Here is an 11,384-nt window from a genome sequence, read left to right on the forward strand (position 1 = left end):
AGGGCATAGGCCTTTCCTGATTGGTAAAAGCCAGAAGGTCACGCATAGGGCAGCCTGGGTTACCTCCAGCTTGTGACCTGTTTCTTACCTCCTGGGTAAGTCCAGAACAGGTACAAACCAACACTCCTAGACACAGCTCCTACCCTGGGACTGGCCAGGCATCTCTGTGCAAACTTCAGCTGCCCCTACCTCAAGGCAGGGCTTGATATTTCAAAGAGCAGGGTTCCCTGTCTGAAAACTAGATAGTTCCCAATGTGGAGACACAAGTCCACTCCTAAGTTCCCTATGCTTGCCCACAGTACCCAGGGGATCAGCCTTCCTTCTTATTACAATTCAGGCTCAAAGTTCACTCTTCTGACTTCACTCATAATGGAGAGTTCCCACCTTTAGTTACCTCTTCTGTCAGTACATAAGACAACTGGTAAGGGATTGGCAAGATGGCTCAGAGAGAAATGGTTACCCCCAAACCTGACAACCTGAAAGGAAGAAAGAGAAAAATGGTTCCCATAACTCACCTGCTGACTTCCATACATGCACTGTGGCATGAGCCTCCCTGCTACTCAAAAAATTTTTTCAATGTAGTAAATAGTTTTTTTTTTTAAAGACAGTTGATTATTCCTTAGGGGAATATTTAAAAAACAAAAGATACTTAGTTGTATCCCTGTAGATAGCTTTGTCAGCCCACATGTAGACCCCATACAAATTAATGTTGCATTTGAGGGAATGACTTCCTTGCATGGGATTGTATTCTATACAGTTCAGGCAAATTTTATCCAAAGAAAATGGCTTAGATAGCCATCAAATGAGCTGTGCATGGTAAAACACACTTTAATCCCAGCACTTGGGAGGCAGAGCCAGGAGACCTCTATGAGTTCCAGACTAGCCTGGTCTACCTAATGAGACCCATCTCAAAAAATAAAAAAGGCAAAGAAGTTATGCTGTTTATCTTAGTGGGGCCCTGAACACCAATCTCAGTGGCCAGTGCTCTCAAAGATGCTACATGCATCATATGGCTATCGTGATGCAAGGCCCAAGCCAGGGACTAGCATTGGCCCCAGATGCAGAACCCAGTAAAGTAGACATGACTAGATGCAGTGTAAAGGTACTTGTCCCTAAAGGGCAGATAGGAAGGAGGTACAGGTTAAAGAGCCCTAGGAAGCAAGGAGGGCTTCTGTGGCTTCCAGCCTCAGTGCACTCAAAGGCTTTCCCTCTGCTCGAGACGACAGAACTTCTGAAGCAGCCCAGCACACAGAGTCAGGGTGGCTGTGACAGATAGTGCTGGCAGGGCCTCATGCCCTCGCGGCTTTCTTCCTTCAACCCCTCCCACAGCTGTTCGGGCCCATTACACAGTCATGCTATGGGCCAGGCCACCATATGGGTAAATGGGGCATCTAGACTACAGCCACAACCATGCTGGGTGCGGGGTTGGAGGCTTGGTGCCTGCCTAGAGAACCTCAAGCATGCAGGTGGAGGAAGGGACCCAGGTGCACAGGCACATCCAGCCCACTGCCTTGACTTGTCATACTAGTGTTTCTGGACAGTTGGTCAAATGCTTGTCTCTCTTCTATATGTACACACTTGCCAGTCTCCCTCTACAAGTGGGAAGGAGACCAATTCTGACCTGCATGGCTTCCATTATTGTGTGAGAGTAACAATGGAACGACAAGCCTGCCAGACAGACGAAAGCTCATGAGGCCTGAGGAGCAGAAGTGGGGTGGGCTGGCTTTAGACAGAGAAGACTTCCTAGGGGATGGATTCCTGGGAGTAAGAAGCAAGTAGCTTGGAGACAGGCTGACAGCTGCAGGATCCGAGGGAGTCCCAATATGCTCCTATTCTAAGGGGACTTGGACGCAGCAAGAGGAATGCTCTGTGAGGGCCAGGCCAACAGCTCCACAGAAACCTTCCCATCCAGAACCCAGATCTTCAGGGCAGGGCAAAGCTCCTGGACCTGAACCCACCACCCTACCTTGGGATGGGAAAAGATCTGTAGCACTCTGGCATAAACTGCCTTGACTTCTGTCTAGTTCAGGATCCACTAAAAACAGACCCTTAGAAGACAGAGTTGAGCCCAGTTGTGGTGGCACACACCTTTAATTCTAGCACTCAGGAGGCAGAGGCAGGTGGATCTCTGAGTTCAAGACCAGCCTGGGCTACAGAGGGAGTTCCAGGACAGCCAAGGTTAAGCAGAGAAACCCTGTCTCAAAAAACTAAACCAAAAAAGAAAGAAAGAAAGAAAAAAAAAAACAGATTTGAGTGTAACTCATTTGTTTAGGAGGCCATTCCAGAAAGCACAGATGGGATTCAAGGTTGTAAGAGAAGAAAGAGGAGCCAGGCCACAGGGAGTATGGGGCAAAGCTGTTAACGCATTGGACAAGAGCAGTAGAATCCTCACCTGCAAGGAATTTAGAGCCACCCCTGGGGTAGCCACCCAAGGGGCAGAGGCCCAAGGTTGAGAGACATGCCCAGGACTAGAGAGACTAATTCCGTACAGAGAATGTATGAGGAGAACCAAGGCCAGTTTCTCACTATTAGAAATAGGGAAATAGGCAATATTCTTAATGGAATAAGGGGCGACTTGGGAGACGTCTCAATTATAAGGAGTTTGCTACATAAACATAAGAACCTCAATTTAGACTGGGTGGTGGTAGTGGTGGTGGCAGCAGCGCATGCCTTTGATTCCAGCACAGGAGGCAAAGACCAGCCTGGTCTACAGTGCGAGTTCCAGGACAGTCAAGGCTACAGGGAGAAACTCTGCTTTGAAAAAAAAAAAACAAAAAACAAAAAAGAGCCTGAATTCAGATCCTTACTACCAGTGTAAAAAAGCCATCCGTAGGCCGGGCGGTGGTGATGCACGCCTTCAATCCCAGCACTCGGGAGGCAGAGCCAGGCAGATCTCTGTGAGTTCGAGGCCAGCCTGGTCTACAGAGCGAGTTCCAGGACGGGCTCCAAAAGCTATACAAAGAAACCCTGTCTCGAAAAACCAAAAACTAAATAAATAAAACAGCTGGCTGTAGTAGTACGCACCTGTCATCCCAGTGCTGGGAAGTAGAGACAGGAAGAGCTCCAGGGCTTGCTGGGAGCTGGCAGGGTGGTTCAGCAGGTAAAGGCACTTGCCACCATGCTTGACAATCTGAGTTTGATTCTTGTGGTCCCACAAAGTAGAAGGAGAGAGCTGACCCAACAAGTTGTCATTTAACTTGTGCCCTACTGTGGTACATACGAGTACTAACGGTACGCACACTCACTGGTAAATAAATATATTTTTAAAATGGTGAGTGGTTGAGGAAGCCACCTCACATTGACCTCTGTCCTCCACATGCATGTGCACACATGTATGCATACTGACAAATGTATGTATTTCCACTCATGTGCATGCATTCCCACACTTACGTGCATGGACACGTACACAAAAAAATATGTGACATGAAAGCAGAAGTGGGAACTGCTTGGGGACAGTCAGGGACTAACGAGAGAAAGTAGAGAGTATGGCAGAGGCAGTGGAGAAGAGGGCGAGTAAGAACAAAGGGGAGTGACCAGCGCAAGAAAGAAAACGCCGTGAAACTCATTACTTCGTATGCTACTGAGGATCGGAACTGTGTGGTGTTGGACTGGAATCAGTGATACTGTGTGACCTCCCATCATGTCTATAAACAGAACAGAGATATAAACACGGGCATCACTCCTGGCTTTGTTCACTGGAGGAAGGACTCGGAGCATCAGTGAGAAATGCAAGGCACAAACCTAAGCTTTTGCATTATATTCTTCTGAAAAGACTCAGAGCCTGGGGAGAAACAGGTGAGTCTGGGACAAGGGAAGGTCTCCAAGGATGAAAGGCATGAGCAGGGGACACAGAAGGGTTTGCAGAAGCTGATCAGATCAGACAGTGTAACAGTAGTAGAAGATAACAGGGAAGGGTAATAATCACAGACTGAGATAAGAAACCACAAGTTCATACACGTTTAATATTTAATATGATAGTGAGTTAAAAGCTAAATGAGAAGTATTTGCATATTTAAAAGTATTTCCCCTAAAACTGCTTGTTTGTTACAAAGGAAATAGAGCATTTCCCAGTAGAGATTCTGAAAGCTGCTACCTTAATTGAGCCACCAGAGTGGATCCTGTAAGTAACAGGATTCATGACACTCCTGCTCCACCAATATGAGTGTGAGCAGACCTGCAGCCACCCCTGTCAGTTACCTCCAAAGACCCACAACCTCCATCTAACTGTGACAGGTCCTCAGTGATGAAACATTCAAACATAGTTGTCGGGACTTTCCCTAGAAGGTCTCCTTTATAAGCACCAGGGCCACTGCAAACAGGGGAAGGCCAGGCATGTTGAAGGCTAACAGACAAAATATGAGATTTCAGCTGGGCGGTGGTGGCGCATGCCTTTAATCCCAGTACTCAGGAGGCAGAGCTAGGTGGATCTCTGTGAGTTCGAGGCCAGCCTGGTCTACAGAGTAAGATCCAGGACAGGACAGGCACCAAAACAACACAGAGAAACCCTGTCTCGAAAAACCAGAGAGAGAGAGAGAGAGAGAGAGAGAGAGAGAGAGAGAGAGAGAGAGAGAGAGAGAGAGAGAGAGAGAGAGAGCGCTAGATCAGTCTAGCATGTGCTCCTGACCAGGCTCATGGATTAGGTCTCAGATCGACATGGCCTGCTTTGGATAGCCCTGTTAGGGTATTACAAAAACTGTCCTTGCATGTGGTGAAACGCCGTGCTGGCTGCTGACTGTCAGGAGTGATGAACACCTGCTACTCTTGCAGCATCTACGTAAGTCTGAGTACAGAGTACAAACTTCATGATTAAAAGTGTTGGATGAGGCAGGCTGAGCTCTCCACGTCTGCTGAGTATGAACTATAAAACAGGATAGAGAGGCTAGACAAAGTCCTCTAGTGGAGCCCTGTGGAAACAGACAGGACACCAGAGCTTGTGCTACAGCTCAACCAAGACAGTACAAGGTCCCCTTCTCAGTCCAAGCACAAATGCAAAAAATAAATATGCCAGGAAAAAAATGTGCTGTTTAAACATTCTGCAAAAAATGTGCAAGGAAGCTGGGTGGTGGTTGTGGTGGTGGTGGTGGTGATGGTTGTGGTGGTGGTGGTGGTGGTGGTGGTGGTGGTGGTGGTGGTGGTGGTGATGGTGGTGGTGCACACCTTTAAACTCAGCACTTGGGAGGCAGAGGCAGGTAAATAAATCTCTGTGAGTTTGAGGCCAGCCTGGTCTACAGAGCTACTCCCAGGACAGCCAGGGCTACACGGAGAAACCCTGTCAACAACAACAACAACACAGTGCTGGCATAGTGCTCTGTACCTTTGCAACCCAAGTACTTGGAGGTGGACGCAGAGGATCAGAAGTTTGAGACCAGCCTGAGCTACATGAGGCTCTGTATCAAAAAGCAAACATTAAAGATAAAAACATTAAATTAAAAAGAAATAAAAATAATTAAATAAAGAAAAATCCTAATTCTAAACTAAAAATAAGACAGTGAGATGGGTCAGAGGGTAATGGTGCTTGCTGCCAAGGCTGACGACCTGAAAGTTGTTCTCTGACCTCAGTGTGCATGCTGCACATGCATACACACACACACACACACACACACACACACACACGCACGCACGCACGCACGCACGCACGCACGCACGCACGCACGCACGCGCACACACACACACACGCACATGCACACGCACACGCACACGCACGCACGCACGCGCATAAAATAAATGTAATTTTAAAATTAAAAACAAATAAGCAAGCAGGAAAATGAGCTAACATTCCCAGCATAAAAGCACAATAGTTTGGAGCAAGACAAAACATACTTTTAATAAGTCATTTTATTTATTCATTTATTTATTTATTTTGGTTTTTTTCAAGACAGGTTTTCTCTGTGTATCCCTGGCTGTCCTGGAACTCGCTCTGTAGACCAGGCCGGACCCAAACCCAGAGATCCACCTGCCTCTACCTCCCGAGTGCTGGGATTAAAGGCCTGCACCACCACCGCCCAGCTGAATAAGTCATTTATTAAAGAAGGAATGAAGCAGCCGGGCGGTGGTGGCGCACGCCTTTAATCCCAGCACTCGGGAGGCAGAGGCAGGCAGATCTCTGTGAGTTCGAGGCCAGCCTGGGCTACCAAGTGAGTTCCAGGAAAGGCGCAAAGCTACACAGAGAAACCCTGTCTCGAAAAACCAAAAAAAAAAAAAAAAAAAAAAAAAAAGGAATGAAGCTAGGGGCTTGGTTGCACAAGGCCTGTAATCCTAGCTTCTTAGGAGGTAGAGACAGAATTGAAAGGTATGGGGCTACAGAGTGAGTGAGCTCAAGATTAGTATAGGCAACATTAGAGAGACCCTGTCTCAAAATAAAAGGTGAAAAGAGTGTTTGGGGTACAGCTCAGTGGTAGAGTGCTTCCCAGTGTATACAAAGTTCTACGATTGATCCCCAGAATGGTATGGGGCAGCAAGAAGGAAATATCAAATGAAGATATATTTTTTTTAATTTTAGATGTAAGCCAGGCGGTGGTGGCTCATGCCTTTAATCCCAGCACTCGAGAGGCCGAGCCAGGAGGATCTCTGTGAGTTTGAGGCCAGCCTGGTCTACAGAGCGAGATCCAGGACAGGTACCAAGACTACAAAGAGAAACCCTGTCTCGAAAAATCGAAAAAAAAAATTAGATGTATTTATTTTCTTATTTTGTGTGTATGAGTGTTTTGTCTGCATGTATGTTTGTGCATCATGTGCATACCTGGTGCCTGCTGAAGTCAGAATTAGGAGTCAGATCCCCTGGGACTGGAGTTAACAGACAATTGTGAGCTGCCTTGTGGGTGCTCATACTAGAACCCAGCTCCTCTGCAACAGAAACAAATGCTCTTAACCGTTCAGCTAATTCTCTAGCCTCCATAAAATGTTTTAAACTGAAATCAATCATGATCAATGTTTCTGGGCAAAACTGACGCTGTGCTTTGATTTTATGCATCTGTGTGGTGCTAGGGACCAAACTCAGGGTGTTGAATGTTAAACAGCATTCTAACACTGCGAATAACACCAGTCTGCTACTTAAAGATGCTACAGCTTCTATCTTACATACAAAAAAACCAAGAGAGTGTGTTTTGCAGGAGCCATAGGTATTTTAAATTTTCTTCTTTGTGTAAACCTGGATTTCTTACTTTCCTAAAAAAGATGATTTTGGTTTTGTTGATCTGTTTCTCTGTTGTTTCTTTTTAGACCATTCTAGGTGGGAAGAGCTTCCCCCACAATGGGAATTTCTGGAGGGTCAGGCACATGGCCCGAACAGGGTCATTTGTTCTGAGTGGTCTTAGGTATATGCCTGCATCCCCTTGGATAGTCATTCTGTGGGTCCCAGCATCCACAGGAAGTCCTGACCTGCCTTTAACACACAGGAAGTGAGAACAGAAGGCTTGTCATAGGGTCACACCTATGGGTTATACTGTACTTGTGATGTGTGGGAGTTAGAGGGTGAGCTCAACGTGCTGTGGCAGGGGATAGTCCTACAGCTGCTGACCACCTCAGTCAGCACGAGCCCCAGCTCCTGCATCCTCCCACTTGCAGCAGTATCCCTGGGCAACCTCTGGTGCTTGACATCCTGCAGGTGGAAAGGAAGAAAAGTGGGGCTTCTCTCTTGTGTCAAACAGAAGTGCCTACATCACTGCCAACCTAGAAGGGCAACCATGGGGTCACCAGTTTCTGAGGCTCAGGACAGGACAATGGCCAATCTCAGGAGCCCAGTGATCCAGGACCTAGGCTGGGAGGTGGGGTAAGCTCCTGGACCCTTCTCTTGTGGAAGACCCTTATCCAACCCCATTTGCCCTGTACATGGTTCTAAGACTGAGGGTGCAGCAGCAGGAAAGAGAAGGCTCCCATCCTGAGCAGCTTGGGGCCTGAGCTGACGCTGTGTCCAAAGCCTGTGGACAGCTAGCAGGGCATTCCAGCAAAGGCTAGGCTGGAGGAGCTGCACACTGAGCCTGGAGGGGCTCATATATGGACACCCTACCCTACAGTCCCACCAAAGCCTTCTGGACCCTGTCCCCCGGAGCATGCTGTGCTGCTCTGGAATGTGCACCTAGCTGGCAATAGCCTGCCTTAGGCTCCAGCCACACTGTGATGATCACAGCATGGCCGTCTCATGCCCATGGCCCGCGGCACTCTGCCAGGCCTGAGCCCCAAGGCCAAAGCTGTGGTCCCGAGCAGTTAAAGGGATCATGTGTAAAACATGAGGGCAGAAGGCCCAGGGGCTACAGGACAGAGGGGGCAGGGACCATGGCAGCATCGGTGCATCCCCTGTCATCTTCTGGGCTCCTTTTGTTGCCCCTTTGCCTGGCACATGGGCGACAGTGGCACTGTCCTTGTCACATAAAGGTTTAACCTGCTCCTTCAAGGCCACTTCTCAATGCCTCTCCCAGGCCCCAAAGCTGCAATGTTGTTGGGAATAATGATAGAACTTCATGTGCCACAAGATCAAGAGCCCTGATGCCAGACTTATTTCACCTTGAGGCTCAAAGGGTTGTGTTAGTGTCTATACAGCACACAAAGCATTCGAGGACACTAACTAGTAAGGGGCTTGGAAGTCAAGGCAAGTTTTCCTTACAGGGCTCATACAGCATTACTGAGAGAGTACAGGGCAGGGTACATTCTCAGGGTCAGACCCCAGAGTTCTTGAGAAGCCCCTACAACAGATTCCTACTCATGAGACATACTTGTTGTGCCTCCCAGCAGTCAGGCAAGGCCCTAAAATCTATCTTCATCTTGTGCAGAGGGAGTCTAGCCTTTAGGCCCAGACTAAGCCCCGTGACAGTGACAGCCTTCCTCTCCTCCTCCTTGCTTTTCCCCTTAGTGGGTCAGTCCCGTACTGAGCACCTCAGGCAGCCCCAGTCTCTTTGCACTCTCCTCCCCTAGACCTGTAAAGCAGGGCAATAAGACCCTCCCCAGGACCTGTCTACCTCTCAAGACTTGGCCGGACTGATGACCCAGATCCCTTATGCCTGGTGTACCCTCACTCTGCTGCTGGTTGTCAGGGTTTGCTGGCTGTCTAGGCTGTAGGGATGTAGGCTGTACTCACTACATCTTAGTAGTTCAATGTCTCAGCAGAAGTTGTACAAGTAAGGTGGCTGTTCAGGTCTGTCCTGGGAGAAGACTCCTGTGTGGCTAGTAAGTACTTCCCCAAGCCTACTGATGGCCCTGCTCCCAAGGAAGCACCAGTGGCCTCCAGCATGGCCTCTTTGAAGTACCCTCTATCTTTAGACCTAAAATCCTTCCAGAGAATGATCACCAAGATGCTGCCCTGACCCCATCCTAGGCATACACCTAGTGTTTAGGCCTGCTATAGGAGGAAGGTTATGTTTCACATGCCTCCTCCGGCAAAGGAGGAGCCCCAGGTGGGGTGAGATACCATAAGAGAAGGAAGGAGAGGGAGGCAGCCATAGGTCTTGGAATCCAGTTCCACCAGAGCCAACCACTCTTAGAGCAAGCACACGTCCTGGTTCAGGATCCTGTGAATGAAAAGTCAGGAGGCAGAGGGCAGCTGGAGCTATAGGAAAGAGCCCTGCCTGCCTGCCTGCCTGCCACCCCTCCACGCGCTCCAGAGCTTCTCCAGGGAGGGCCCTGGGTAACTTAGGAGGAGCCCCTTCCTCTGAATCACGGTCCTCTGGCATCAGGATGGTGGAGGCAGCAGGGTGGACTCGGGTCTATGGCTGCTCCGTGACCAACCGACACAGCTGCCTGACACACCCTACACCCCAGGCCAGCCACAACATCACCTCCCCCACACCCCTGCGTTCAGGCTCTGGGGCCCCTTCCTGCCCCCCTAAGGACCCAGCTTGTGTCCCTGCTGCCCTTACACCCCTGGGCTGGTGCAGCATCCTCCCCTGCTCAGGCCCCAGGCCCCTCTCTCATGGAAGCAGGGCCTCCTCGTAAATCTGAGCCACACTTGGTTCCTGAGCAGGCCCCCTCCCGCCAGCCCGCCCTCGAGCCGTCATTTCTGGCAGGCCTTGCAGTGAGCTCACGCATTACATAAGGCATTCGAGCTATTTCTTGGGGGAACGGCTCCCCCTCCGTGGGGCTCCATTTACCCTCACTCTTCTCAACCACCAACTGCCAAGCCAAAGGAGGTCTGGGCATGAAAGGACAGACCCTGTTCAGGGAAGGGGCTGCCCCTGCCCCCGCCTAAGGGGCCCCCAGCCTCCGGAAAACAATGGTATTCGCAACAGAGGGACACATAAGCCCAGATGCCCAGGACAAGCCACCTCAGGGAGCCCAGGGCAGAGATGCAAAAGAAGGAAGGAAGAGGGAGGGGGAAGAGGGAAGTAAGAGCAAGAGGGAGGGGAAGGAAGGAAGCAGCACCCCAGGCTGCCGGGACAGCGTGGGTTCCAGGGCACACCAATGATAGGACAACTTTTGTCTCTGCCACTCATCCCGGAAGGCTCTTGGTCCATCTCAGGACACCTAAGTCCTCTTGGGCCGTCAAGCTCAGTGTTATCAAGTTGGCAACCACGGTCTCCTTTGGGACTCTGAAAAGTGCCCGCTGAGGGAGGGGCCCTCAGGGGCCAAGTTTAAATGCTGATTCCAGTGGCCCAGCCCAGAGGTCCCAGGAATCCTCTCAGGCCTCAGGAAGCAAGGCCCTGCCCCTCAAGCCCCCTGCTGTATTTCTGTGGCCTGGGCTGGCGTAAGGGAACCTGTTAGGGCGCAGCAGCCCCCTGGGAGTGGGGAGCCCAGCTGCAGAGACATGCAAACAGTATGCACTGGACATTTCTGAGTGCTGGGCCCTCTCCCAGCCTGTTCCAGAGGAAAAGCCTGGCTCCTGCAAGGAAGAGGCTGTTTTCCTCACATAGCCACTTTCCTTGCTGCATCAGGGCAGGAAAAGTGCACCTGGGCCCAAGCCAAAGAGCCGCCTCTGTGCCCCCCACCTTGCGGAGGCTGCCTGAGGCCAGAGTTCAGCCTGAAGAAGCAGGAAGCTGAGCTCCTCCAGCAGGCTGGCCACTTCCCCTTTCTGAGGAAGGGACACCCTAGTGGAGCAGCTTTCTATGTCCCAGCAAAGGCCATATGCCTGCAGATGTCCCCTGCTGGGAGCCTGTCTCATACCATACCCTGAGTGGGGGCAATCTCTTTTTAGTACCAGCGACAGCTAGATCACAAGCCTGTGTGCGGCAGAGGCCTGGAAGCACCATGGCTCCCTCTCATTAGTCTCTAGGATGGAGTCTCTGTCCTCGTGAGCAACAAGAACATGTATTCCTCTCTCTTTTCAGACTCTGATTCTTGGAACTTACACCCTCTTGGGTTTGCTATTTTTACCCACCCTGAGCCTTCCGGTCTCCATGGCGACGCCTCCAAACAGCAGATTCCAGGCGGCAATGACGTCACCTTTCCCTTTCCTGCCG

Source organism: Peromyscus maniculatus, chromosome 2 (genome assembly GCF_049852395.1).
Source record: "Peromyscus maniculatus bairdii isolate BWxNUB_F1_BW_parent chromosome 2, HU_Pman_BW_mat_3.1, whole genome shotgun sequence".
NCBI classification, from domain to species: Eukaryota; Metazoa; Chordata; class Mammalia; order Rodentia; family Cricetidae; genus Peromyscus; species Peromyscus maniculatus.